A 27,174-nucleotide genomic window follows, 5' to 3' on the forward strand; every position below is an offset into this window, starting at 1 on the left:
TATAAGCAATATCATATGATATTTGTCTTTCTCTGTCTTACTTACTTCACATAGTATGACAATCTCTAGGTCCATCCATGTCGCTGCAAATGGCATTATTTCATTCTTTTTTATGGCTGAGTAATATTCCATTGTATATATGCACCACATCTTTTTTATCCATTCCTCTGTTGATGGTCATTTAGGTTGCTTCCATGTCCTGGCTATTGTAAATAGTGCTGCAGTGAACACTGGGGTGCATGTATCTTTTCGAATTATGGTTTTCTCCAGATATATGCCCATGAGTGGGATTGCTGGATCATACGGTGGCTCTATTTTTAGTTTTTTAAGGAATCTCCATACTGTTCTCCATAGTGGCTGTATCAATTTACATTCCCACCAACAGTGTGGGAGGGTTGCCTTTTCTCCATACCCTCTCCAGCATTTACTGTTTGTAGATTTTCTGATGATGCCCATTCTAACTGGTGTGAGGTGATAACTCATTGTAGTTTTGATTTGCATTTCTCTAATAATTAGTGATGTTGAGCAGCTTTTCATGTGCTCTTGGCCATCTGTATGTCTTTTTTGGAGAAATGTCTATTTAGATCTTTCACCCATTTTTTTGATGGGTGTTTTATTTATTTTTTATTAAAATGTTCATACATGTTCACTGATGAAAATCTGAAAAATGTTGGCAATTTTCAAAGAAAAAGAGCTCTCTATGACCACTAATCATGCTTCCTAGAGATAACTATTATTAACACTGTATATAAATGTTCCCTCCCCCTCCTGCCCAATTTTGAGGTCATATCTTAAATTTGATATTATATCCTGCTTTTTCACCATATTTTTGCATGTCATTGAAAACCCTTCACAAGTATTTTTAACAATGACAATCATATGGCTGTAATTATATGTACCATGATTTACTTAGTCATTCCTCTAATGGTTATTGAAATTGTTAGCAATTTTTCATTATTAACAGTAAAGAACATTTCCTGGGTTTTGACCTCATTGTGGATTATTTCCTCAGGGTTGACTCCTAGAAGTGAAATTACTGGTTCACATGGGCTGACCTTTGAAAGTTTCTTGATATACAATGCCAAATTGCTTTCTTGAAAGCTGATTCACCTCACTTCCTCCAGGATTGAGAAGAAATATAGGTTTTAAAAAATCATGTTGGCCTGACTTTCGTGAGGGTGGTGGTCAACTGACTGTGGGAACATCCTCCTCTGTGCCCTGTTACCTAACTGTCATCCTGTCACACAGCTGACGTCTTCGTGCTGTAGAAAGGATGGGGGTCATGGACACTGTAGCTCACAGATGGGCAGCCTCCAGGATTTCATTAATGTTCCAGAGAGACCTTTGGCCACAGCCCTGTGCCTCATGTGTTGGATGAGGCAGACCATCTCATCAGTACTGTCATTTCCACCCTTCTCAATGTCTTTCTGTTTCTCTGTGTCCCTAGCTGGTTCTTTGAGAGCAAGATGACCACTGCAGTCCAGCCTGTCCATTCTGAAGGGTCAGTTTCACTGATGTGTTTAGCTCCTTCCATAACCAGTTGCCTTGGTGATGTTGTCACCAACTCTTTAGGAGATGGACTTGAGGCCAATCTTCAGGGCCGTAACAGACACAGGGTCAGTTCCCCAACCAGGGCAGCAGCATCTGCTGTCAAATAAACCTGGATATGAGACAACCAAAGAAAGCTGAAGCTTTGCCTTCTGCAAGCCTGAAGAGGAGAGCTCTCTGCCTTTCCTTTTCAAAAAAGAAAAAATTTAAAAGACCTTTTTATTTTAGAGCAGTGTAATATTAATAGCAAAATTGCAAAGATAGTATAGAGAGTACCCATATACCCACACCCAGTTTCCCCTATTATTAACATCTTACATTAGCATGGTACATTTGTCACAATGCATGAACAGTTATTGACACATTATCACTAAGTAAAGTCCATACTTTATTCAGATTTCCTAAGTTTTTACCAAGTGTCCTTTTTCTGTTCCAGAACCCCATATAGGATGCTGCGTTATATCAGTTACCATATCTCCTTAAGCTTCTCCACACTGTGATAGTTTCTCACACTTCCCTTGTTTTTGATGACTTTGACAGCTTTGAAGAGTACTGGTCAGATATTTTGCAGAATGTCCCTCAGTTGGGATTTGTCGGTTCCACCCTCACCTCCCTTGGCTTTTTTTTTTTTTAACATCTTTATTGGAATAAAACTGCTTTACAATGGTGTGTTAGTTTCTGCTTTATAACAAAGTGAATCAGCTATACATACACATATACCCCCATATCTCCTCCCTCTTGCGTCTCCCTATCCCACCCTCCCTATCCCACCCCTCTAGGTGGTCACAAAAGCACCGAGCTGATCTCCTCTCCTTTGGCTTTTGGTAGGAGGACCACGGAGGTAAATTGCCACTCTCATCGTATCAAGGGTGTATGCTCTCAGCATGGTAGCACTGTTGGTGTTGACCTTGATCAACTGGCCTAGGTAGTGTTTGTCAGGTTTCTTCCCTGTAAAGTGACTTGTTCCTCCTTTTATTACTGTGCCCTTGGATGAAAGTTACTATGTGCAGCCCGTGCTTACGGACTGGGGAGTTATGCTCCACCTCCCTGAAAGCAAAGTATTGACATAGTTATTTAGAATTCTTTTGCATGGAAGATTTGTCTATTCTTCCCCAATACACATTTGTTTATGTATTCATTCATTTATTTATATCAGTGTGGATTCATGGCTTCCTTTTGCGCAAATTATACATATATATTTTTATAACAGCTTTATTGACATGCACCACACAATTAACCCATTTAAAGTATACAATTCAATGTTTCTTTTAGTATACCCAGAGTTGTTGGAATCAGGGCAGACATGGAATCACTTCCCCATCCAGGGCAGCAGCTGCTGTCAAATAAACCTGGACATGAGACAACCAAAGACAGTTGAGGCAACCGTAGCCACAGTCAACGTTAGAATATTTTGTCAAGTGCAAAAAGAGATCCCGTAACCGTTAGCAGTCTCTCTCTACTTCCTCCTAATCCCCCTAACTTTAGGCAACCACTAATCTACTTTCTGTCTCCATAGATTTGCTTATTCTGGACATTTCATATTAATGGAATCATAAAATATGTGGTCTTTTGTGACAAGCTTCTTTCACTTAGCATGTTTTCAAGTTTCATCCGTATTGTAGCTTGTATCAGTACTTCATTTCTCTTTATTGCCAATTGTATTCCACTGTATGGCTATACCACATTTTATTTATCAATTCATCAGTTGATGGATATTGGTAGTATTGTTATGTTTTGGTCATTGTGAATAATGCTGCTATAAGCACTCATGTACAAGTTTTTGCATAGGTATAGGTTTTTAATTTCTCTTCAGTGCATAACTAGGAGTGGAATTGCTGAGAAGTGGATGTGAAGTGGTTCTCATTGTGGTTTTGATTTGCATTTCCCTGATGGCTAATGATGTTGAGCATCTTAATGTGCTTATTGACCGTTTGTATATCTTTGGAGAAATGTCTATTCTGATCCTTTGCCCAGGTTGATAATTGGGTCAATTGTCATTTAAAAATTTTTTTTTATTTTTTTGACCACATCGCATGGCATGTGGGATCTTAGTTCCCCTACCAGGGATCTAACCTGTGCTCCCTGCACTGGAAGTGTGGAGTCTTAACCACTGGACCGCCAGGGAAGTCCCAATTGTCACTTTATTATTGAGTTGTATAAGCTCTTTATATATTCTAGATACAAGTCCCTTATCATATATATGATCTTCAACTATTTTTCCCATTCTGTGGATTGTCTTTTCATTTTCTTGATTTGTGCTTTGAAGCACAACATTTTTTACTTTGATGAAGTATAATTTATCTTTTTTTCCCTTTTGTTGCTTGTGCTTTTGGTGTCATACTTAAGAAACTGTTGCCTAGTCCAAGGTGATGAAAACTTATGCCTATATTTTCATTTAAGAGTTTTAGTTTTAGCTTTTATGTTTAAGTCTTTGATCCATTTTGAGTTAATTTTCAGATATGATATTTTTTTGGCCACATCGTGCAGCTTGTGGGATCTTAGTTCCCCAACCAGGGATTGAACCCTGGGCCCCTGGCAGTGGATGCTTGGAGTCCTAAGCCCTGGACCATCAGAGAATTCCCACAAATTATACTTTTATTAAAACATTCTTTCATACTAAATAAGTAAAAGGTAGCATGTAAACTGATGTAAATTTGGTATTTTTTAATTGTCATTCACATGTTATAATATCCAAAATAGTTTTCTTTGATATGAATTGAGAATGTGAGGTGTCGCTGTGATTATGAATATCTGTATATTTATACCTTGATACCAGCTGGGAAAGCACACAAAAAGAGTGTGTAACAACGTTTATGTATCCTTATGGTTTACTTGTTTCATTCAACATGATGAAGCACAAAAGTCAGAATGCATCTCCTGTGGCAAGATTTTTTTTTTAAATGATGCAGCCACTTTATTTTATTTTTTAAAAATATTTATTTATTTATTTATTTGGCTGCAACGGGTCTTTGTTGCAGCATGCGGGATCTTCGTTGAGTCATGCGGGATCTTTTGCTGTGGCACGCGGCCTTCTTTCTAGTTGTGGCGCGTGGGTTTTCTCTCTCTAGTTGTGGTACACGGGCTCCAGAGCACGCGGGCTCAGTAGTTGCGGTGCGAGGGCTTAGTTGCCCTGCGGCATGTGGGATCTTAGTTCCCCGACCAGGGATCGAACCTGCGTCTCCTACGTTGGAAGGTGAATTCTTAACCACTGGACCACCAGGGTAGTTCCTGTGGCAAGATTCTTACCTACAGAATTATGGAGCCAACAAAGCTGAAGTGGTCCCTTATGTCCTGAGAATACATTACATGGCCTCTATTGTCTGAGTATAAAAGGCTAAACTGGAAAAAGTTGGAACTTTACCAAAATTGGATTTCCCCTAACACAGAGTATAGCCTTGAGTCATCCTGCTTGCTGCATCACTGGATAAAAAACCTTGGTGAAGCAATATGCCCTGGAAATTGTTGAGCTGCTTTGTGCCTTGGAGGAAAATTTAAAAACTAAAACAATGCCTCTGTCAAATGTTCTCATTCATTGCAGAATTATTAAAATCTGTTCCAATGTTTTGAAGCAGACTGTGCAGAAATTGCCCTTTTCTTTCATTGTGCATCGGGATGACAGTATTGATATCCCTTAGTGGAGCCAACTCCTGATTTTCATCTGTTATCTGCACAAGGACAACATCAAACAAAGATTACTATTTTCTGAACCTGTTTGGAAAGTTCAAAGACCTCCTGTGGTTTTTAAAATTTTAATTAAAAATTTAATTTTGACAGCTACTATGGAGAACAGTATGGAGATTCCTTAAAAAACTAAAAATAGAATTATCGTATGACCCAGCAATCCCACTACTGGGCCTATACCCTGAGAAAACCATAATTCAAAAAGAGATATGTACCACAATGTTCACTGCAGCACTATTTACAATAGCCAGGACATGGAAGCAACCTAAATGTCCACTGACAGACGAATGGATGAAGAAAATGTGGCACATATATACAATGGAATATTACTCAGCCATAAAGAGGAATGAAACTGAGTTATGTGTAGTGAGGTGGATGTATCTAGAGTCTATCATACAGAGTGAAATAAGTCAGAAAAAGAAAAACATACCGTATGCTAACACGTATATATGGAATCTAGAAAAATGGCTCTGATGAACCTAGTGGCAGGACAGGAATAAAGATGCAGACATACAGAGCAGACTTGAGGACACAGGGGACGAAGGGGAAGCTGGGACAAAGCGAGAGAGTAGCACTGACATGTACACACCACCAAATGTAAAATAGGTAGCTAGTGGGAAGCTGCTGCATAGCACAGGGAGATCATCTCAGTGCTTTGTGACCACCTAGAGGGGTGGGATAGAGAGGGTAGGAGGGAGGGTCAAGAAGGAGGGGAGGGCTTCCCTGGTGGCGCAGTGGTTGAAAGTCTGCCTGCCGATGCAGGGGACACGGGTTCGTGCCCCGGTCCGGGAAGATCCCACATGCCGCGGAGCGGCTGGGCCCATGAGCCACGGCCGCTGAGTCTGCGTGTCCGGAGCCTGTGCTCCGCAACGGGAGAGGCCACAACAGTGAGAGGCCCGCATAACAAAAAAAAAGGAGGGGATATGGGGATATATGTATGCATATAGCTGATTCACTTTGCTGTACAGCAGAAACTAACACAACACTGTAAAGCAATTATACTCCAATAAAGGTATATAAAAAATTTAATTTTGAGATGAATGTAGATTCACATGCAGTTTTAAGAATTAATACAGAGTGATCTCTTCTATGCTTTATATAGTTTCCCCCAATGGTAACATCTTGCAAAACTATAGTACAGTGTCACCACCAGAATATTAACATTTATATGGGCAAGATACTGAATATTTCTGTCACCATAAGGATCCCTCTTTCTTGCCCTATTATAGTTACATCCACTTCCCTTCTAACCCCATCCATTGCTGGACCCCAAGCAACCATTAACCTGTTCTACATTTTTATATTTTTGTCATTTTAAGAATGTTATATAAATGGAACCATTATAGTATGTAACCTTTTAGAATTGGATTTCTTTTTTTTTTCACTCGGAATAATTCTCTGAAGAGTCATTCATTCATGTTGTTTATATTAATAGTTTGTTTCATCTTTTAAAATCTTTTTAAAAAATTAATTAATTAATTAATTAATTTGGCTGCATCGGGTCTTAGTTGCAGCACATGGGATCTTCGTTGTGACATGCAGGATCTTTCATTGTGGCGTGCGGGCTCTTCTTTATGGAGCATGGGCTTCTCCCTAGTTGGGTTGCGTGGGCTCCAAAGCGTGTAGGCTTAGTTGCCCCACAGCATGTGGGATCTTAGTTCCCCGACCAGGGATTGAAGACATGTCCCCTGCATTCAAAGATGGATTTTTAACCACTGGACCACCAGGGAAGTCCCTGTTCCATTTTATTAAGTAATATTCCATACTACGTACCATAGTTTGTTTAACCATACATCCATCAGAGGACATCTGGGTTGTTTCCACTTTTGGCAGTTATGAATAGAGCTGCTGTAAACACTCATGTACAGGTGTAAGTGTTGACATAAGCCTTCATTTCTCTGGGGTAAATGCCCGGTAGTACAATTGTTCAGTCATATGGTAGTTGCATGTTTAGTTTTTAAAGAAACTGTAATATGTTTTCTGGAGTGACGCTACCATTGTACATTCCCACCAGCAACATATATAAGTGATCTAGCATCTCTGCATCCTTGCCAGCATTTGGTGGTGTTATTATTTTTTATTAGTCATTTGATAGGTTTGTAGTGATGCCTCATTGTTGTTTTAATTCCATTTTGACTAATGATGTTGACATCTTTTCATGTGCTTGTTTGCCATTGTATACTCTCTTTGATGAAATGTCTGTTTGTGCCTTTTGCCCATTTAAAAATTAGATTATCTTTTCTACCCTTGGTTCTTTATGTATTCTCAATACTAGTCCTTTGTTGGATATGTATTTTGCAAATATTTCCTCTATGTACCTTGTGTTTTTATCTTCTTAACAGGGTCTTTTATGGAACAAAAGTTTTTAATTTTGATGAACTCAAATTTGTCAATTTTTTCTTTTATGGAACATGTTTTTGGTATAAAATCTAAGAGTGGTTTGCCTAGCCCTAGATCCCGAAGATTTTTTCCTATGTTTTTCCCTAAAAGTTTTACAATTTTATGTTTTATACTTAAGTCCATGATCCATTTTGAGTTAATTTTTATATCAATATAAGGTATGAGACTTAACACTTTTTTTTTTGGCCTACAGGTGTACAATTGTCCTAGCATTGTTTAAAAGGCTACCTTAAAAAAATAATAAAAGACTATCTTCCCTTCATCAAAATGCTTTTGAAGCTTTGTCAAAAATCAGTTGGACATATTTGTGTGGGTGTGTTTCTGGGTTTTCTTTTTTTATTTACCTTTTTTTTTTTTTTTTTCAGTACGCGGTCCTCTCACTGTTGTGGCCTCTGCCGTTGCGGAGCACAGGCTCCAGATGCACAGGCTCAGCAGTCATGGCTCACGGGCCCAGCTGCTCCGCGGCATGTGGGATCTTCCTGGACTGGGGCACGAACCCGTGTCCCCTGCATCAGCAGGCGGACTCTCAACCACTGCGCCACCAGGTAAGCCCCTCTCTGGCTGCTTTTAACATGTTTTCTTTATCTTTAATTTTTAGAATTTTTGTTATGATGTGCCTTTATGTGGATTTCTTTGGGTTTATCCTGTTTGGGATTTACTCATCTTCTCAAGTTTGGTAGGTTTACATCTCATGCTAAATTGGGGAAATTTTCAGTCATTATTCCTTTGAGTACCTTTTCAATCCCAATCTATTTCTCCTTTCCTCTAGGACACTGATGACATGAATGTTAGATCTTTTATTATAGTACCATAGGTCCCTGAGGCTCTGTTCCTCTTTTTTTTTTTTTTTGTCTATTTTCTTTCTTTAGTTCAGATTGGGTAATTATCATTGTTTTGTCATCCAGTTCACCAATTCTTTGTTCTGTTTCCCATTTGGCTATTGAGCCCACTGACTGAACTTTTATTTCCGTTATTGTGTTTTTCAGCTCCACACTTTCTGGTTCTACTTTATATGTTCTATTTCTTCACTGAAGTTTTCTATCTTTTCATTTGCTTCGGATGCATTTGTAATTGCTTGTTGAAGCATTTTTATCATGGCTGCTTTTCAGTCTTTGTCACATAATTCTAACATTCCTGTCCTCTTGGTGTTGGCATCTATTGATTGTCTTTTTTCACTTAGTTTGAACTCATCATGGGTCTTCATATGATGAGTGTTTTTTTTGTTGTTGTTGTTGTTACGCGGGCCTCTCACTGCTGTGGCCTCTCCCCTTGCGGAGCACAGGCTCCGGATGCACAGGCCCAGCGGCCATGGCTCACGGGCCCAGCCGCTCCACGGCATGTGGGATCTTCCCGGACCGGGGCACGAACCCGTATCCCCTGCATCGGCAGGCGGACTCTCAACCACTGCGCCACCAGGGAAGCCCGAGGAGTGATTTTTGACAGAAACCCAGGCATTTTCATATTATGTTATAAGACTCTGTATCTTATTTAATCCTTTTGTTTTAGCTGGATTTCTCTGACACCATTTCAGTAGGGGACGTTGTAGTGCTGCCTTGTTGCTGCCAGGTGGAGGTGGAAGTCCAGGCTTCCTACTTGGCATTTGTTGACATCTGATGTGGGGGGGCACCTGGTTCCTGCTGGTTAGGAGTTCTGGCTCCCCTTGTGGCCTTCACTGATACTGCAGAGGTGGGGGCTCATTGCCACTGTGCAGGGGTGGGATAAAAGCCCTGGCTCCCTACTTGATCTTCTCTGATACCATCTGGGTAGGGGTGTTGGGGCACCTGTTACATCCTTGAGAGGGTGGAAATCTAGGCTTCTCACTTGGCCCTTTCTGGATGGGTAGAGATGGAACCACAGTTTTACCTGTGGTGTTTGACTGGAGTGGAGTGGTTATTGGCTAGAAGTTCTCTTTCCTGGCCCTTTGGCTAGAGAGAGCAGGCTTTTGTTAGGGCTTTTTTTTTTTTTGGTCCTTGTGTATTGGCCTTCTGGGTTGTTGGCTTCTTCCATTCTATGTGGGAGGATATATGAAGCAAAGAGAAAACTCAGGGAACTCACAATGTCACTTCTTGGACACCAAGGTCCCTAGCTGGTCTACCTTCTTCCCTTCAGTCTACTTATGTGTGTTTTATATATAATGTTTAGGGCTTTTAGTTATACATAGTGGAAAAAATAGGGAAAAGTATGTCTATTCCATCTTCCTAGAAGTAGAAGCATCTTCTGGACTCATGGGTAATTATTTTATACTTAGGTTCTAATCCACTACTACTTTGCTTCTTTTTCTGCTCAAAATTTTCCAGCTACAGTCACTGGTTGTGTTTTTTCTTTTGTATCAGCATCCAGCTGAGCTGCTTCAATGGCCAGGGAAGGAAGAAACCCTACAGAATGGTCTCTGTTTCAGTTTGGAAGGAGAGGCTTGGCTTCCTTCAAGTCCTTCTTTCATCCAACAGCTTGAGTAGAGGTCTAACTTGAAGCCATTTCTGTGGGTCCCCCAGTAGCTGCCCGACATAAATTGGAGGTGAGCTGATTAACTGATTGCAGGGCAGGGGCTCCAGACCCCAGCTTCTTCTCCACAGAGCCTTGACCCTGTCCATTTGATTGTGACAGTTCTTCCTCCCACCTTAGCTTGGGAGGAAATGGGATGCAACCAAAGGGATCTCGTATCTGGGGTGATAGCAAGTAAACATGAAAAATGTGCTGGGAAACACAAAAGGACAGTGATCAGAAAGGCTTTTTCTTTCAACCTAAATCATGATGTTTTGGGCGTCGGCTAGAGTTTCCCAAGTTATTTATAACTGTCCAGCCCTGTTAGGGGATATATGTTTTATCTAAATATAAGTAATCTTTCCTAATCAAATGATAAATGTGTGTGTCCCACATGGAAGGCCCCTAGTTAGCCATCTTGTTATGAGTTGAGGTGAATAATGGGAATATTACTGATATGACACTGGATCAGATGCTTCGAGATCCTCAGTGTTTGGATATTAGGGCTCTTGGAGTTTTTTGGTGGAAGACCCTTCATGGTAGCAGAGGTAGCCCTCATAAGCCGAATCCTCTTAGAATAATGCTCAAGGTACTTCTATTCCTGGCAGGTAATGATTGTGTGTGTAGGAGGTTAGGTTGTGTCCCTTTGGAGTTTATGTTGTGAACAGTCAGCATCTGGCTCTTTATCTCCAATCCTTCTTGGGGGATCCCAATGGGGCATCTCAGTTCCAGACTTAGTGGGTGTCTAGTACTCATTTCCTCTTCACACAAAGGGAAATTCACAGAGCGTTAGAGCTGGCAGGAACCTAATTACTGCTTCACTATAGCAACGCTGATTGCTGTTTAGAAACATCTGGAAAAATAAAAAACACTAATGCCCGGGCCCTACCTCTAGAGATCCTGATTTTTCACACCAGCATGATAAAGTACGTAGTGTTATTATCCCCATTTAACAGATAGAGACCCTGAGGCCTGGATTAAGTTTCTCTCAGATCTGATAGTTGCCCAGTTTGGAGCAGGATTTGAATGCAGGTGGTCTGAGTCTGGAGTCCCCGATCTTAATCAACATACAGCCAAGAGGTGGGCCTTCATACATGTTGATTTTCTTCTACACCAATGAATGTTAGAATCACCTGGGGAGATTTTTACAAACATGGACACCTGTACCCTACTCCCTGATTCTAGTTTAATTGGGCGAGTGTGAGGTCAGTGCATTGATAGGCTTTTAAATATCTCCAGGTGATTTGAATGGGCATCGGGGTCAAGAACCGCTGTTAAAGTATGGACTACTCCCCAATGTCTAGAAACAGACTCCAATGCCCAGAGGTGGAAGTGAGCCGGAGGTCGTGCCAGGACTCAGATGCTGCCCAGTTTTCTACACACAAGGGGCATCTGGCTGAATAAGGTCCTCGATCTTTTCAGTTATTTATTTATTTTTGGGGTTTACATTGTTTTAAAACTATTTTAAAACTGGTTGAGAACATCAAGAGATTGGGAAATTTCACATAGATGCCCAGATTTCAGAATTCACTAGAAATATCAGAGTATCTGGTGACACTTGGCTGGAGCTGAGCGGGGTTGTCCTCTCCAGTTGGACACGTCCCCACTGCCTTCCTGGCATTCCCATCGCTGGCCTTCAAGCGCACTGGAGTTTACAACTGTTCTACTCCTCCCATGGTGTCCTTCATCATAAAGATTTGTGTAGTTATTTTAGTTGCTCTTCTAGATTACAAGCACCTTAAGATTTTCAACCTGGAGCAACTCTGCCCCCAAGGGACCTTTGGAATATCTGGAGATCTGTTTGGTTGTCACATTGGGAGTGGGGGACAGTTCTACTAGCTTCTAGTGGGTAGAGATCAGAAATACTGCTGTATATCCTACAATGCACACGACAGGCCCACTATCCAGCTCTGAAGATCAGTAGTGCTGAGGTTGAGAAACCCTGCTTTAAAATACTATCTGTGCTTCTTGCTCATCTCTGAACAGCCAGGCCCAGGGCTGGTAGACCGTCAATTAAGTGTCAGCTAGTGGGGGCTTCCCTGGTGGCGCAGTGGTTGAGAATCTGCCTGCCAATGTAGGGGACATGGGTTCGAGCCCTGGTTTGGGAAGATCCCACATGCTGCGGAGCAACTGGGCCCGAGAGCCACAACTACTGAGCCTGCGCGTCTGGAGCCTGTGCTCCGCAACAAGAGAGGCCGTGATAGTGAGAGACCTGTGCACCACGATGAAGAGTGGCCCCCACTCGCTGCAACTAGAGAAAGCCCTCGCACAGAAACGAAGACCCAACACAGCCACAAATAAGTAAATAAATTTTTAAAAAGTATATGCTTAAATGTCAGCTACTGGACTGTGCCGGCTCCTCCCCTGCTTCCGCTGGGTTTTGGCCTGATGCATCGCTGCTTTGCTCCGTGTGCACCATATGGCCCCTTGATAAATGAGTGAGTCAATACCAAAACCTGCCATATGTGAAATAAATGATCTTATGAATGAAATCCAGAGCAGGGACACAATGATTTCTGAAGATAGAGACTAATTAAACACAAGATTGCAGCAAGCGCATTTGCTGGGAGAAATGAGGGCGTTCTGCAGAGGGAAAGCTCGTTGCTCGTTCCTAGAGAAGAGGAATAGGGACGAAGTCTTAATCATGCTTTTACTGATCAAAGGTGTCCTTAAGATCAATCCTTTCGTTAACAGGGTGAAGAATGAAACTGACCCAGGGGACTTTCAGGCGACATAAATTAATTATAAATTGCTGCGAACAAGCTGGGATCTAGCTCCCATGCCTTTGCAGGAAAGGGTCAGAGGAATTCAGTTAAGGCTCTGAGGGAGCTGATATTAAATAACCCAAACTGGGGCATGTTGAGGCTCATGTCACCCCCTTGGTGACCACTTGGACATGGGGACCATCCTGGACTTAACCTGGCTACCACTGTGTCTGGCCTTGCAGCTCTGTCCAGGATGAGGTGACAAATTTACAGTTACCAACCATCTAGGTTTGTCTGGGACTGTCCCAGTTTTAGCATGAAAGCTCTGTGTCCTGGGAAATCCCTCCCCAGGATGTGAAGTCCTGAATTTCAGTGATGAGGGTAGAAGTTATAGGAAAAGCACAAAAGCCCCAGATAACACTGTTTTAGTGTCAAATGGATTTGGAATAGGTCACTTGCCTTTTGTAGTTGCTGTGGCTATTTTGCCCCTGACTGGGATGTTGGCAACCCTGGGTAGCCTTTTGAAGCTGCCCTTTGCTCACCCTTGCTCTGTATCTGGCCTGAGATGAGTGACAAAAGTGTAGCCTCTGGTCAGGTGTCTGGGTGCATTTTCCAAGTGAGCTCATCGTAGCTATGTGGGCTTCGGAAAGCTAACCTCTCCAGGACTTGTTTTCCCATCTATTCCATAGGGATAATAAGAGCACCCTTCCTAGAGAACTGTAATGAGTATCAATTGAGACAATGCCCTAAAATGCCTACGGAAGGGCTTTGTTCAGAGTAAGTGAGCATTAAATGTTAACTGGCATTAATAACATAATTATACTGCAATAATTATTGTTACTGCTATTATTATTACTGGTACTGTTGGTGTAAAGTGCTGAATGCATGTGAGTGGGCAAGGTGGAGCAGCCCAGGTCTTTGCCCTGAGCATCTTTCCCACAAGCACTAGCTCTTCTATGAATGCACAGGATTGATGGGGGCTTCTTTTGTATGTGGCAGGGAGACATAGGGTGGTTGCCTTGAACCCTGCTCTCTGGGAGGCCCGACCTCTAGTCACCCGGGCAGGAACTTGAGGGTGGAGGTGGGAAATGGGGAGACCAGCTGGGGCCCCCAAAGACCCAAGTTTAGGGACTTCCCTAGTGGTCCAGTGAGTAAGATTCTGTGCTCCCAATGCAGGGGGCCCGAGTTCAATCCGTTGTCAGAGAACTAGATCCGGCCGGCATGCCTGCTGCAATGAAGAAGTCCTCACGCCACAATGAAGATCCCGAGTACCGCAACTAACACCTGGCACAGCCAAAATTAAATAAATAAATAAATAAATAAATATTAAAAAAAAAAAAAAAAAAAGACCCAAGTTTAGAAGCACAATGAACTCGCTCATCCTTCTCCCTAGAGGGCTCCCTTCATGAGTTGTGATTTTCGTGTCATATACACTGTGAAACTATCACCAAAATCAAGAAAATGAACATATCCATCATGCCCCAAAGTTTGTAATCTCTCACTCCCTAACCTAAGGCCACAAAGATTTTCTCCCAGAAAATCCATTCTTTTCATCCAGAAATTTATTGCTTTAGCTTTTACATTTAAATCTATGATCCATTTTGAATTGAAATGCAAGTTGTGGATCAAGGTTCATGTTTTTGCAATGGACATCCAACTGTTCCAGCACCATTTGCTGATAGGACTATCCTCTGTCTACTGCACTGCCTTGCACCATTGACAAAACTTGGTTGTCCGTATATATACATGTGGTCTTTTTCTTAACTCTTTATTTTGTTCCATTGATCTCTTTGTCTCATTTGACACCAGTACAACACTATCTGGATTACTGTAGCTTTACAATAGGTCTCCAACATTGTTCCTCTTTTTCAGAGTACCCTCCAATATAATAGAAGTGATGAGTGTGGATATCCTTGCCTTGTTCCTGATCTTAGGGGGAAAGGTAACAGTTTTATTTTTGTTTTGTTTTTTTAAAATCAAGTATGATGTTGGCTGTAGGCTTTTAGTAGATACCCTTTATGAGGTTGAGGAAGTTCCCTCCATTCTTACTTTTCTGAGAGTTTTTATGAGAATGGATGTTGAATTTTGTCAAATGCCTTTTCTGAGTCAGTTGAGATAATTGTATCCTTTTTCTTTTTTAAATTTGTTACTATGTGAATTATACTGATTGATTTTTGAATGTTAAACCAACTTGTATTTCTAGGATAAATCTCATGATGTATGCCATTTTTATATATTGTTGGATTTGATTTGATAAAATTATGTTTAGAATTTTTGCATCTAAGTTCATGAGCGATATTGGTCTGAAGTTTATTTTCCTGTGATATCTGTCAGGCTGTGGTTTAAGGGTAATGCTGGCCTCTCAGAATGAGTTGGGAAGTATTGTCTCCTCTTTTCTGAAAGAGTTTGTCTAGAATTATTTATTTCTTAAATGTTTGGTAGAATTCACCAGTGAAATCATCTGGGCCAGGAGTTTTCTTCGTGGGAAAATTTTAAACTATAAATTCAATTTCTTTAGTAAATAAAGAGATATTCCAGGTAGTAAATACTCTTCAGTGAGTTTTGGTAGTTTGTTTTTCAAGGAATTTTTCCATTTTATTTAAGTTGTCAAATTTATTGGTATAAAGTTGATTGTAATATCTCCTTTATTATAATTTTATTATCTGTAGAATCTATAATGATATTCTCATTCCAGATGTTGATAATTTGTATCTGCTCTCCTTTTTTTTCCTGATCAGCCTGGCTCAGACTTATTAATTTCATTAATGTTCTTTAAGAGTCAGCTTTGGGTTTCATTGATTTTCTCTGTTGTTTTTCTGTTTTCTCTTTCATTGACTTCTGATCTTCCTGATTTTCTTTCTTCTACTTACTTTATGTTTAATTTGCCCTTCTTTATCTAGTTTCTTAAGGTAGAAGTTGGGGTCATTGATTTAAGACCTTTCTTCTTTTTTAATATAGCTGTTTAGTGATATAAATTCCCCCCTATGTACTGCTTTAATGGCATCTAACAATTTTTACATACTGTATTTCATTTTAATTCATTTCAGAATACTCATGACTCATGAAAACTGAGTTAATAAACTTGTTTTTTAAAAATTTTTATTGGAGTATGGTTGTTGCATTAGTTTCAATCTTGTTTTGTTACAAGCCTCCAACTTTGTGATAATTAGTTATACAACAATAGAAGAAAACCAATTCACAGGGTATAGAGTTCTAGGTTAAAGATCTTTCTCTCGGTACTGTAAAGTTGTAATCCCACTCTCTGCTTGCTTGCATTGTTCCTGAGGAGAAATCTGCTGTCATCTCTCTCTTTTTTTTCTATGTATGCAATGTGACTTTTCATAAAGTCTGGCTGCTTTTAAGATTTTTTTCTTTGTAATTGATTTTGAACAACTTGACTACAATGTGTCTTGGGATCATTTTCTTCAGATGTCTTGTCTTTTGTTGTGTTGAGATTCTTGGATCTGTGGGTTTATTGTTTTCATTAAATTTGGAAAAATTTCAGCCATGATTTCTTCAAAAATTTTTTTTCTGTGTCCTTGCCCTCCATTCTCTTCTTTGGGCACTCAGTATCACATATATTAGGTTCCTCAAAGTTGTTCCACAGCTGATTGATGCTTTGTTCATTTTTTTCTCTCTATTTTTCATTTTGGAGAGATTTTATTGTTATGTCTTCAAGTTTACAAGTCTTCTTCTGTGATGTTTAGTTTGCCATTAATCCCATTAAATGTATTTTTAATCTCAGCTGTTATAATTTTAATCTCTTGATTTGGTTCCTTTTTAAAAATATCTTCCATGTCTCTATTTAATTTTTCAAACATATGAGATACAGTTTAATACTCTTTTCATGTTCTTGTCTGATAGTTCTAATATCTGTGTCAGTTCTGGGTAAGTTTCAACTGATTGATTTTTTTCCCTCATCATGGCTATTATTTTTCTGCTTCTTTGCAAGCCTGGTGATTTTTCACTGGATTCCAAACATTTGACTTTTACCCTTTGTGTGCTGAATGTCTTTGTTTTTCTATAGATATTATTGAGCATTGTTCTGGGATGTACTTAACATTACTTGGAAACATTTGATCCTTTTGTCTTGCTTTTAAAATTTGTTAGGCAGGACCGGAGTTGTGTTTTGCTTGGGTTAATTATTCCCACCTACTGAAGCAAGGCTCTTGCCCTGTAATTATGAGATTTTCCAGTCTGATGGGACAGGCACCATTTCTGGTCCTGTTGAGTGCTGTGTATTGTTCCCTCTTATCCTTTGGGGTTACTCAGTCTCCGGTCTTGGGTAGTTTTCTCACACACTGTGCTGCTCAGGACTCTGCTCTGTGCTCCTAGGGGACCCTATGCAGGTCTCTGGAGTTTCCTCTCTGTGGAGCTGTCTCCTCTCTGGTACTTTGTTCTGAGAACCCTAGCTGCTCTGTCATCTCCTTAACTCAGGGCTTTTCCTGGGTGCTGCCCAGATTCTCTCTCTTAGTGCGGCATCCTGGAAGCTCTCCCAAGGCAGCAACCAGGCCCCTGAGGGCTGATCTGCTCTATTTCCTGACCCTCTGGGGCCACTGTCTTTCATTGTCTAATGATCAGTCTCTTGAAAACTGTTGTTTCAAACATTTTTGTCCACTTTTTTAGTTGTTTCAGGCAAGAGGGTAAATCTATCTCCATTTTTCCACTTTGGCTGGAAATGGAAGTCCAAACCTTCTGTGTTCTGTGGTCAGATTCCACTTCCATTCTGGTTTAAATTCACTCTTGTGATTGCAAGGATCAGACATTTTGCTACCTTCCTCTTCTTATCTAATCTGCTCTCCCACAGTGTTTTGATGACCTCTGTGCTTTCCCCTGAATTCTGTGACTTAATACATTCTATTTTTACTCACTAATCTTGATTGACTTTCATACCCTAATACAATAACTTTCTCTTCTGACCGGTACTATCTGACATACATACAATGCATTTCTTCTTCACCCTCCCATCCATCAGCCAAAGAATGGCAGTACTGCCCTCCTGCAGCAGACTGAATTGTGTTCCCCTAAAATCATATGTTGAAACCCTAGCCCCCAGTGTGATGGTATTTGGAGGTGGGGTCTTTGGGAGGTAACTAAGTTTAGATGAGGTCACAAGAGTGGGACCCCATGATGGGATTAGTGCCTTATAAGAAGAGCTCTCTCTCTCCACCTGCACACACTGAGGAAAGGCTGTATGAAGACATATTGAGAAGATGGCTGTCTGCAAGCCAGCAAGAGCCTTCACCAGAGACCAAACCCTGCTGGAATGGACCTTGATCTTATACTTCCCAGCCTCCAGAACTGTGAGAACATTTTTCTGCTGTTTAAGCCACCCAGTCTATGGTATTTTGTTACAGCAACCTAAGTAGACTAACAGACCTGCCATCTTTCTGTGAACATTTGCTCTGTCTGTCTTCTTACTTAGGCTGCTACCTTGATTTTTTTTCTCCCCTCCAAGTAGTTCTATAACCTGTACTCTAGTGTATTTTTTCCTCTCCTTCTCTTTTTAACCCCTGCACTGTCACAGGTCGAGCCCTCCTCATCCTGGTCTATAGGAACCTTTTTCCTTCTAGGCCCTGTATTCTACACACGATGCCGTGGTGTTTCTATAAAACACAGTTCCCATCATGGCCTACCTCCTCTCATGTACCTTCAGTGGCTATTATCATCGTCAAAAATGGTGTTCAGAGTTTTTGAGTTCCTTCCTCCGCGATGCCTTTTTCAATACATTGGATGTATTTTCTCCTCTGTGCCCCCATAGGGGTTCGTTTTCTCCTCCAGTCATTGTACATCATTTTCTTCCTTGTAGTGAGCTGTGAACAGCTGTCTCCTTACTAGCCTGCAGACTCCGTGATGGTGCACCAGGATCAGAGCACCTCACAGAGTCTTGCATGTATTAGTTGCTCACCAATTGCCTGCATCAACATTTCCCAATTTCTTATAATGGTCTGAATTTTAAAGTGACATTAAAAATTATTTTTTAGAAAAGAATAGAAAACCACCATAATAATCCTACCCTAGTACAACTCATCTTGTGTTTGCACTTCACCCCTCTGTCTTTGTATCTGCATTTTCAGAGCTATATTCATAATGAACATATTCAAACATCAAAGTTCTTTTTTCTTCAGTGTACCACCTTGCACATTTCCTCCTGTATTTAGTGTTAAATTTTAAGTAACTCTAACATCCCGCTATGTAGAAGTACCGTAACTTACTAGGTTCTAGAGGACTTATTGGATTCAAATCTGTGGAAATGTGACCCGGTGTCAGGTTTCCCCTTGTTCAGGGAAGCGGACTCTGTTTTGGCTTCAGTTATGTTCCTCCAATTAATATAACTTAGCCCCTTTGCTGGTTTCCATGAGAAATAAAGCAGACCAAGCAGTTTGGGGCCATTTTAATTGAAGATCTATGGGCCCTGTCAGGGATCACATTGCACAGCGCAGAGCCCTTTGCTTGGAAAATCCTGGTTAACCGTAATCTCTCCTCTACAGAGAACCCCCAGTCCAACCCCTGCTCTGCCCACTCCCCTGTTGCTGGACCCGGTGTCCAGCCTTCCTTCTCAGTTTCCCTGGAAGTTCAACTTTCTCATCCTTGTGTTATTCAGAGCAAGTCACTGCCCCAACAACCTCTGCCAGTAAAACAGGGTCCTCCAGTTATGGGATGCACCCTCCTGGGCAGATGCAAAGCATAGGGTATTATAAATAACATCCCATGAGCCACTCCACCTCCATCCCTGGCTCTATAAGGGACGGAAAGAAGAAGAAAGTGGTGAGCATAGCACGGGGCTGGCTCTGTGTTCCCACCTCTCTTGGAGTGAAGCTTAGTCTGGGTTTCTCTGGGATGCCCTTTCTGTGAGCACCAGGAGCCACCCAACCCCAGATCTGTCAAGGTGGTGTGCTGACTCCTCTTTGAAGGTGTTGACAGGGCCTGGCTTTTGGCATATGGGAAGGGGAAGTGTGGGCACGTGGGTGGAGGTGGCGCCCCTGGAAGTTAATTAGGTCATGAGAGTGGACCCTCATGAACGGGATTAGTGCCCTTATAAGAGACCCCAGAGGCTCCCTTGCTCCTTCCACCATGTAAGGTGACAGTGAGAAAATGGTCATTTATGAACCAGGAAGCAGGCTGTCATCTAGAGCCTTGATATGGAACTTTGCAGCCACCAGAACTGTGAGAAATTTCTGTTGTTTATAAGCCACCCAACTTATGGTGTAGCCCGAATGGACCAAGATAGTGTGTGGGTGAGAACAGAAAGCACTGTACTGAGCGTCAGCTGACCCTAATTCTGAGTAAATCCTCTTCCCTATCTGGGCATCACTTTATCTTTCAGTTTATGGGGTTTGACTAAATGGTCTCAAAGGTCCCTTCCAGTTTGAATAGTCCATGATCCTCTGAGTTTTTTCACGATAACTGAGTTCCAGGGAAGGAAATCAGTGAAGTCAATGGTAGAAGCTTTCGTTTTTGATTTGTTGTTGCCTGCCTATTTCCCTAAAAGGATCTGAGGGGATGAGTAATCTTTAGATATTTTCACATTATATATATGCACATCTTTACCTATGGGAAAGTGGCAGTTCTTTTAAAAGTATCAACTTGTTAGCACCATAGAAAAGCCAGGGAAATTCCCTTCTGTCTCTGCTGTTCCCTACTGCAGAACAGTTCTGGTTTGGGGATCAGAATATCTTGTGCCTTTAAGCTGGATAAAACATGTAAAGAAAACAACACTTAGGGGCATGGTGCAACACGTGCCCTGAATGATCTCTCAGAGAAATTTAATTTTGTTTCCAGTTATTTGGGGTTATAGATAGGATTATATCTCTGAGGCAGAGAAAGTCATTAATCAAGAAAGAGGCCTCTTAATCCTTCTCCTGATTTTAATGAGACACTGTGAAATGCCTTTCGCTGGCAAATGGCAAGTATCAGCTGGGTGTGATTAGCAGACTTCTGTGGCAGGTTTGCTGTGGTACTGCGTACCCAGTTATTCACCAGCCTAATCTTGCCTGACTGTCACGGGGGTGGAAATGGGCAAAGATGGCTTTATGGTCTCCCTTAAATGGAAGGCTGACAAGTGAGGACCTGGCAATGGCATATGGGATAGTCCTTAGACATCAGCCCACAAATATTAGAGTGGTGCCTAAGCAGAATTTCCAAAGTATATATATATATATTTTTTCTTGCGGTACGCGGGCCTCTCACTGTTGTGGCCTCTCCCGTTGCGGAACACAGGCTCCGGACGCGCAGGCTCAGTGGCCATGGCTCACGGGCCCAGCCGCTCCGCGGCATGTGGGATCTTCCCGGACCAGGGCACGAACCCACGTCCCCTGCATCGGCAGGCAGACTCTCAACCACTGTGCCACCAGGGAAGCCCCCAAAGTATATTTTATGTACCAGAAACAGAGCTTCACTATTAGCATTTGGGGACATCCTCCTTTGTTGAGGTCAGGACTTCAAACCTAGCAGAGAGGTGAGAACCAGAGTCTCCCCACGTCCCTCCTCCCTCTTTCCATGTGCCCGTAGCTGTGCTAGTCACTGGGGAGACGGCAGTGTATAGGTTCCTGTCTGCAAGAAGCCCAAAGAATAGGAGTGACAGATGTGTTATGGCAGCATAACAACAACCTCAAGATCTCAGTGCAAGAATAAGTGCTTATTGAGCTCAGGCATCTGTGAGTTGGCTGGAGGTTGGCTGATCTAGGCTGGGCACAGCTGGAGTGGTCTTTTGTTCTCCTCCTAGGACCAGCAGCTTAGCCAGGGCTTGTCCTCCTCATGATGTGTGAGCAGTTCATCAGAGCAAGCAGAAACACGCCAGGCTTCTTAAGGCCTAATCTTGCACTGGGCACACTGTCACTTTGTCTCATTCTATTGGTCAAAGCAAGTCACATGACTCAGCTTTGAAAAATCTTTGGGGGGGAATGTGCTTTGCTTTGATGGGGAGAATCCCAAAGTCATGTGACAAAGGGTGTCAACACAGGGAGGGGTAATGAATGGGGGCAGTAACACAGTCTATCATGATCACATGTTAACCAGTTAGAGTGATAAAGCCTTTGTATTAGCACACTTTCTGTTGCTGGTATCAGAAACACTCCTCACACAAGCCCAAGCTCACATAGCTGGGGACCCCAGGAGTTGTCTGACTGCTCATGGTTGGGTCTGGAGGCTCGGATGGTGTTGTCAGCACTCTGTCTCTCTTTTGTTCTCTTGGCCCAGGTTCTGGGTATGTTGGCTTCGTCCTGCAGGTGGCTTCTTTTTTTTTTTTTAATAAATTTATTTATTTTTGACAACGTTGGGTCTTCATTGTTGTGTGCAGGCTTTCTCTAGTTGCAGAGAGCGGGGGCTACTCTTTGTTGCGGTGTGTGTGTTTCTCGTTGCAGTGGCTTCTCTTGTTGAAGAGCACGGTCTCTAGGCATGCAGGCTTCAGTAGTTATGGTACAAGGGCTCAGTAGTTGTGGCTCATGGGCTCTAGAGCACAGCCTCAGTAGTTGTGGTGCACGGGCTTAGCTGCTCCATGGCATGTGGGATCTTCCTGGCCCAGGGCTTGAACCTGTGTCCCCTGCATTGGCAGGCAGATTCTTAATCACTGTGCCACCAGGGAAATCCCTGCAGGTGGCTTCTTTAATGCAGTGAGATAAGATGGCTCCAGCAGTTCCAGGCTTTCTCAGTCTTTATTGCTGCCATTGGAGGAAAAGAGATCCCCTTGACACCTAGTGAGCATACACCAAAGTCTTAGAGAAGGCTCTGATTGGCCATGTGCTCATTTCTGATCCAATCATGCTACCAAGAGAGATGGAGAATTCTGATTGGCTAGTCTGTGTCACATGTCCAGCCCCATGTTAAAGGGGCTGAAGGACCTGTGATAGGCAAGCCAGGCACAAATCAAGTGGGGAAAGGCAGTTCTCCCAAAGGAACAGCAGAGTGTTTTCACCAGATAGGAGAGGAAGGGGTGCTGGGCACAAGGAAGCACTAGAGGTCACTTCAGTACAGGGTCCAGTGGGGGTAGAAAAGAAGGAGTGGGATGACCCTACTATTTGCCTGTCTGTGGCAGACACATCCCATTGCCTTTGGTGGTGTTTGGTAACAACACAAGGGTCAATGATGTGTTTGGGGCAATAGGTCATCACCAAGTAAGGGTGCTGGTGTGGCAGGAAAAAGACAGGGTTTATGACCCAGCTCCTCACCCAGTTAGGGTTAATGATGGACTGAGCCAGCCAGGTCAAAACAGATGCCAGGCGGGGTCACTAGATGACCTGTAAGGCCCACTCCTGCTCCTGTGCTTTGTGACTCTGACATTGACCTTGATCATAGGATGACCTGGAATGTCTCAAGGGTGCTTTCCCACCTCAACAGTGTGGATAGAGGATCAGGCAGGGGGGCAGCCAACGCTCATGATGCTACTTGATTGGTGCCTGTTCTGACGCAGATTTTGGCTTTCCGAGGAGGCAGTGGGGTTTGGTGGGGACCATAGGATGCAGACGCTTTAACTCCAAGTTTCACTGTACATCACTTCTGTCTGCCTGGCACGGGGCAGGGGGTTGGCATTACAAATGCACGAGACAACCATCGTCCCTCCTTTCAGAAGAAAGTCCAGGGTTTCAGTCTTGGGCAAGTCACTTAGCCTCTTTGCATCTCAGTTTCCTCATCTAGAAAATGGGGGTGATATCTACCCTGCTTTCATCACAGGGTTTTAGGGTCAGTTTATAGAAAATCAAATGTGTGGCAGTATTCTGTAAAGGCATCATACGCCTGTGACGGATTATATTAAGACAGGATCATTATCTAGTTCAGACCCAGCGATTCCACCTGTTCTTTTTTTTTTTTAATAAGTTCAGTGAGGTTTTTTTTTAGTTAATTTATTTTTATTTATTATTTTTTTGGCTGCGTTGGGTCGTCGTTGCTGTGCTCAGGCTTTCTCTAGTTGCGGTGAGCGGGGGCTACTCTTTGTTGCAGTGCGCAGGCTCCTCATTGCAGTGGCTTCTCTTATTGTGGAGCACGGGCTCCAGGTGAGTGGGCTTCAGTAGTTGCAGCATGCAGACTCAGTAGTTGTGGCACATAGGCCCTAGAGTGTGTGGGCTCAAGGTCTCGTGGGCTTCAGTAGTTGTGGCACATGGGCTTAGTTGCTCTGCAGCGTGTGGATCTTCCTGGACCAGGGATTGAACCCGTGTCCCCTACATTGGCAGGTGTATTCTTAACCACTGCACCACCAGGGAAGTCCTCCACTTGTTCTTTAGTGACACTCAGGATTCCCAGACTGTACCAACCAAATGACTGACATGGGGAAACCAGGGTACAGAGAAGCAGCATGACATAGGCAAGCCACATGGTGTATCCGAGAGAGGATTCATGATCTCAGATCTCTGCTCCTTATCTAGAGCCCCTTTAGTGGAAACCTTTGGTTTGAAAGTAACATTAGGCCCCTGAGTGGCATTATCAGGCATTCCTGGCATCATGTGGGCATCGGGGGTGTGGTATGAGGGAAGAGAGGCTGTGATATGATGATGATTCTCTCCTACGGCCTGCCTGCCCTCAGCCTCACCCACCTCTTGTCTTGCATGGCATTTCCTTTTCCTCTCATTCTGCCTTTTCTTAAAGGTCTGGCCCTTTAAATAGCATCTCTGCCCCACAGGAGGGGCAAGACACGAGCTTGGCTGCCTGGAGGCATCTTGGCCAGACTGAGTCTATCAGAGCCGTTCTTGTCCTTGAACTCTATCCCTGCTAGGGGTGGGGAAGGAGGAGGCTTCAGCCAGCAGTCTGTGGCCCTGCGGGGAAGGGCTGGGGGCAGGACAAGGGTGTTCTGGGGTTGGGATAGAAGGAGCCACGTGATGTAGAACCTGCATTCCACTTGCTTCCATGAGGGACTTGGAGGGGTGACAGTAAAAACAAATATGTGGGTACACAGGGACACATAAATTAAAGATGGAAAGAAAACTATACGGATAAGGAGAGAGTGTAAGTGGGAACAAGAAATTAAGTAATGACCTGTGATTGAGGTCTAAATTTGGCCCTGAACTTCCTGGCAGACAAGGAAAAAAGAGAAATATGACAGGTTTCTTAGTATCTTGAAAGAAATGAAGCGTTCAGAGAAGGCAAATTTTTTGCCCCCTGGCACAGATTTCTAGGAGAAATTTATCACCTGGGTCCTTATATAAAGGACACTGGGAAACAGAAATTCCACACACAGGGGAAAGTACCCAGGGTCTTGCTTTCATGAGCAGACACCTCGTGACTAGACACATCGTGGACTTTGTTGTTTTAGTGCCTGTGTTTCCTACTAGACTGTGGGCTCTGTGTAGACAGGAATCTGGTTTGTCTGGTGGATGGCTGGGCCTCTGCATGACAGATGACAGAGAGAGAGAGAGAGAGAGAGAGAGAGGAGGGGGGAGGGGGAGGGGGAGAGGGAGAGGGAGAGAGAGAGAGAAGGAGGGAGGGAGGGAGAGAGGGGGGAGGGGGAGAGGGAGAGGGAGAGAGAGAGAGAAGGAGGGAGGGAGGGAGAGAGGGGGGAGGGGGAGAGGGAGAGGGAGAGAGAGAGAAGGAGGGAGGGAGGGAGAGAGGGGGGAGGGGGAGGGGGAGAGGGAGAGAGAGAGAAGGAGGGAGGGAGAGAGAGGGAGAGAGAGAGGGGGAGGGAGAGGGAGAGAGAGAGGGAGAGAGGGAGAGAGAGAGAGAGGGAGGGAGAGAGAGGGAGAGAGAGGGAGAGAGAGGGAGGGGGAGGGGGAGAGGGAGAGAGAGGGAGAGAGGGGGGAGGGGGAGAGGGAGAGGGAGAGAGAGAGAGAGGGAGGGAGAGAGAGAGAGAGGGAGAGGGAGAGAGAACCATGTGGTGTAAGAAGCAGAACATGGGCTCAGCTAGGAGGCAACGTGGATGTGGGGAGGGGAGAGGTGGAGACACAAGCGGACAGGAGGTGGAGTTTGCCTGAAAGGCAGTGTGGGTAGGGGGGACGGGAGGACCTCTGAAGGGTCGGACATGATGGCTGGGCAATGTGTCCCAGGAATCGGGCTCTGGAGTCTCCAGGCTCAGAACGAGAGGATCGGGCCGGCAGGCTCCCAGGATCGAGACTTCCGGTGACAGCCTCAGGTGCACGTTCCTGCCAGACGGCCAGCTCTACGAGGGCAGGCCAGCCGGCTGTCTTGTCACCCCCGAACGCCTTCAGCTTGTGCTGCAGTTTGCAAGAGAGCCCGGGAGTACTCCATTCCCTACCCAAGGTCTGAGCCAACTGAGCAAGAACTCAGAGGAACCAGCAGACGGAAGGCAGAATATTCTCTCCACTCCTGTACAGAGGTGGTGTTTGCAAATGCGGCTGGGACGAACTTCCCAGAGACAGCTGGTGTGGGCCTCCAGGAGCAGGCGCAGGTCCCTATACACTTTCTCGTGGAGGGAATGGAGCAGACATCCAAAGGAGGGGCTGGCCTGTGCGTGCCTGTCTCTCTCTCCAAACTCCCCATCAGATCAAGCCTCTCCTCCCTGGGGATGACTGAGGAGGCCAGGAGGGTTTGCTCACAGAGCACCTTCCACAGGGAAGGAGACATCAGAAGCCAGGAGAAAAGCATCCCCCTGACACGTACCGTGGTCCCTGGCGTGTAGCAGGCACTCAATAAAGTCTTACTGAATGATCGGATAGGTATATAGTATGCATTGCAGATTGAAGAAAGCCTCGTTCTTTACCTACCTGATTATCGGAAGGTGGTCTTGCCCTCTGTGCTTAAAACCACTGCCACCACTGCTAGACCAGTGCTGGCTTTCCATTCTTTGCCTCAGCAAGGCCATCCGCCCGCCACCCCCTGCCTCTGGGGCTCTTTGACCTCTGGTCGTTAGGCCCTCTGGGTTCCACTGCCCAGCCTGACTCCTTGGAGTTGGTGGATGCCAGTGCCTGCACTGCTGTCCTTCTGTACAGCTGTTGGCCTGCAGTGACCCAGGAGTCACCTGCGATGTCATCCCATAGGTGAGTGTATGCCGCCAGCTGTCAAAACTGGCCATTGGGATCCATGTGGGCCTGACAGGAGGGGGAAAAGGGCAGCCCAGGTTTGGGTGACTGGCAAATATCCCATGGCTAGTGAATTTGCAGAAGGAGGGAGTGGACTTATCACTATTCATGTCCTAGAATTAATCCCTGAACTGAATGCAAAGTTTCTCTCTTACCAACCTCCCCCAAATAGGAAGTTGAGAAAAGAGAATAGAGAAAAACCATAAATCAGTAATTGAGGACTAAACCCCTGTGGGGTGGGAGAGGGTTCAAGCTCTTGTGTCTTAGGGGACCTCCGTTTGTGGGACCAGGGACTCAGGAGGCCAGAGGGGGAAGCTTCCTTCCGGAATCAATGACCTGGCTCTTCCCTCTTGGGGAAGGATAGGGCAACTCCAGTTACATGGGTTCTGATGCCAAAT

At 43.7% G+C, this 27,174-nt stretch overlaps 1 pseudogene; it reads left to right on the top strand.

Annotated features, from left to right (window-relative positions):
- The window catches only part of LOC132487768 (essential MCU regulator, mitochondrial-like), a 130,857-nt pseudogene that overhangs the window by 68,256 nt on the left and 35,427 nt on the right, over positions 1–27,174 (top strand).

Source organism: Mesoplodon densirostris, chromosome 1, assembly GCF_025265405.1.
Source record: "Mesoplodon densirostris isolate mMesDen1 chromosome 1, mMesDen1 primary haplotype, whole genome shotgun sequence".
Taxonomy (NCBI): domain Eukaryota; kingdom Metazoa; phylum Chordata; class Mammalia; order Artiodactyla; family Ziphiidae; genus Mesoplodon; species Mesoplodon densirostris.